A 3,684-nucleotide genomic window follows, 5' to 3' on the forward strand; every position below is an offset into this window, starting at 1 on the left:
TCTCCTTGTCAAGCAGAGAAAGATGACAACCAAGGCAAGGGCAACACCAATTTAGGGTGTGATACCAAAACACTATAAGTGTCTTAGGAACTTTAAAATACTATGGAGCAGTTTGAGAGGAAGGTTTTATTATCTCACGAAAGAACAAAAAAACAATGAAGTCAAAAACAAGTCTATAGAAACTTTCATATGATCCCCAACTAAAGTTTATTATCCCTAAAATAATTGAAAATCAAGGTAGCGGGAGGAAAGCACATAGAAATTGGAATGGATTTTCCAAAATTTCCCTACTGATCTATTTTTTTCACCAATGATAGTGCAACCAGCACATTTGGACGTTGTTGCCTCAAGACAAGCTATGTAATATCACAGTGATAGCATTTAAGAATATATCAGGGCATAATTGACCGAATCAATAACAAAAAAACAAAAAAAGTCATATGACTAAATCAATAGATGCAGAAAAAACTTTTGGCAAAGTTTTTAAAAATTTAAAAGCACAGAAATAAATGGAGCTGTTATTAAAATAAAAATGTAGTGTTTATCTAAAACAAAGAGCAAGCATTATTTGTAATGGGGATAAACTAGAAGCCTGCCCAATAAGATCAGTAGTAAAGCAAGGATGTCCATGAACACCACTGTTATTTAATATTGTACTAGAAATGCTGGCAATGGCAGTAAAACAAGAAAAAGAAATTGAAGGAATAAAAATAGGCAATAAAGAAGCTAAACTATCACTCTGCAAATGATATGAGACTATACTTAGAGAACCCTAGAGAATCAACTAAAAAACTAGTTGATGCAATGAACAACCTTTGCAAAGTTACAGGATATGAAATAAATCCCATAAATCACCAGCATTTCTATAGATTACCAACAAAACTAAGCATGAAAAGATAGAAGGAAAAATTCTATTTAAGATAACTGCACAAAGTATAAAATATTTGGAGTCTACTCACCAAGACACATGCAGGCACTCTATAAAAAAATTATGAAATGCTCTTCACATAAATAAAGACAGAACTAAATAATTAAATAAATATTAATTGCTCATGGGTAGGCCAAGCCAATGTAATAAAAGTAACAATTCTACCTAAATTAATTTAGTTATTTAGTGCCATACCAATAAAATTTTTAAAGAATTAATTTATGGAGCTAGAAAAAATAATAAAATTTACTGGGACAAACAAAAGGTCAAAAATATCAAGGGAATCAACAATAACAAAAAGAAGTGAAGAAAAGCAGGCTAGCAGTATGACACTTCAAATGGTATTGCAAAGTGATAATCATCAAAACAATTTGGCACTGGCTAAGAAATAAAGTGATTGATTAGATATACAATGTACAGAAGTAAATGACCACTGTAACCAAGTGTTTGATAAATCCCAAGATTCCAGATATTGGGGCAAAAACTCACAATTTCACCAAAAAATGGCTAGGAAAACTGGAAAGCAAATGAGTAGAAGCTAGGCATAGACCAACATCTCACACCATATACCAAGATAAAGTCAAAATGGTTACCTAATTTAGTCATAAAGAGTAATATGATAAGTGAATTAGAAGAGCATGGGAAAAAATTTATGTACCAGATTTATGGTTAAGGGAAGAGTTTATGACCAAGAGATAAAGTAGATCACAGGAGATAATTTTGTTTACATGAAATTTAAAAGTTTTTGCACAAACAAAACCAATGCAGCCAAAATTAGAATGAAAGTAGGAAATGGGGGAGGGGAGAATTTTAGAGCAAAAAAAAAATGCCTCATTTCTGAAATATATAGGAAACTGAGCCAAACTTATAAAAATAAGAGCCATTCCTGAGTTGATACATGGTCAAAGGATATGCACTAGAAGTTTACAGAAGAAGAAATCAAAACTTTCAATAGTCAAATGGAAAAAAATGTTCTGAATCACTAATTATTAGAGAAATGTAAATTAAAACAACTCTGAGGTATCACTTCATACCTATCCAATTGTATAACATGACAGAAAAGTAAAATGACAACTGTTGGGAGGAATGTGATTAAATAGGCAAATTAATGCACTGTTGGTAGAATTGTGAACTGATCCAACCATTCTGGAGAACAATTTTGAACTATGCCCAAGGACGAATATGGAGAGACCGAAAAGGCTTCTTATAGAAGGCAGCATTTAAGTTTGACCTTCGAGGAAGCCTGGGACAATAAGTAAAGGAGGTTAGTAGAGAAGGCATTCCAGGCATGAGAGACAGACAGTGCAAAGTCTTGGAGAGAAGAAATAAAGTGCTTTCTGTGAAGAAGAGTGAGAAGGCCAGGCAGCTGGATTGTACAATATGTGAAGCTGAATAAAGTATAATAAGGCTAGCAATGTAAGATGGGAACAGATTGAGACTAATTTTAAATGTTGAGGAGAGTTTACTCTATACTTGATCCCATAGATAATAAGAAGTTACTAGAATTTACTGAATAGGGAAGTGACATGGTCAGACCTGTTCTTAAGGAAAATTACTTTGGCAACTCTACTCAAGATGGATTAGAGTGGGGAGAGAAGCTTGAGAAAGGTGGATCAATTAAGAGGCTATTGAGTTTTTTGGGTAGTCCCACTTGCTGAAATGAAGTTCAATCCGTTCTTGACCTCAGACCGAAGCAAGAACCACAAGAGACACTTCAACGTGCCCTTGTACATCCGGCGCAAGATCATGTCATCCCCGCTCTCCAAGGAGGCAGAAATACAACGTCCACTTGATGCCCATCCAGAAGGATGACGAGGTCCAGGTGGTTCATGGATGCTACAAAGGTCAACAAATTGGCAAGGTAGTCCAGGTTTACAGAAAGAAATATGTCATCTACATTGAACATGTGCAAGAAGAAAAAGCTAATGGCACAACTGTCCATGTGGGAATTCATCCTAGAAAGGTAGTTATCACCAGACTGAAACTGGACAAAGATCACAAAAAGATTCTTGAAGATAAAGCCAAATCCCAACAAGTTGGAAAGAAGAAGGGCAAATGTAAAGAAGAAACCATTGAAAAGATGCAAGAATAAAATGGTCTGTTGTACAGTTGCAATTAAAAATGAAATTTTTTTTTAAAAAGAGGCTATTGAAATAGTTCATCAGTTAATAAGGGCCTAAATTAGGGTGGTGGCTCTGTGAAAAGAGAGAATGAGATGGATGCCAGAGATGAAGAGGGGGATAATTATGGATGTGAAATATTACATGTACTTTTGGACAGGGTCAATGTGTTGGCTAGCTTTACTGAATAACTTTCTTGTTTCCTTCTTTTTAAATCCTTAACACATGGCTTGCAGGGAATGGGAGGGGGAAGAAAATGGTCAAAAATGAATGAAATGGAAGAGCAAAAGATATTAATAAAATTAGATTTCAAATGTACCTGTCCAATTTTTCTAATTTTGTATTTTATTTTCCCCAGTTACATGTAAAACAATTATTAACATTCATTTCTAAAACTTTAAGTTCCAAATTCTCTCCCTTCTTCCCTCCCTACCCCACCTTCCATTGAGAATGCAAGCAATTCGATATAGGTTATACATCTGTAGTCATGCAAAACATTTCCATAAGAGTAATGTTGTGAAAGAAAGCATAGACCAAAAAAAAACCCTCAAGGAAAACAAAGCAAAAAAAAGTATTCTTCAATCTGTTTTCAGACACCATCAGTTCTTCCTCTGGGAATGAATAGCTAAATGTACC

General features: G+C 34.4%; 1 pseudogene; it reads left to right on the forward strand.

Annotated features, from left to right (window-relative positions):
* The first annotated feature begins 2,575 nt into the window (after nt 1-2,575).
* On the forward strand, nt 2,576-3,034 carry LOC118852872 (annotated as a pseudogene).
* The last annotated feature ends 650 nt before the right edge of the window (nt 3,035-3,684 follow it).

This window comes from Trichosurus vulpecula, chromosome 6, assembly GCF_011100635.1.
Source record: "Trichosurus vulpecula isolate mTriVul1 chromosome 6, mTriVul1.pri, whole genome shotgun sequence".
NCBI classification, from domain to species: domain Eukaryota; kingdom Metazoa; phylum Chordata; class Mammalia; order Diprotodontia; family Phalangeridae; genus Trichosurus; species Trichosurus vulpecula.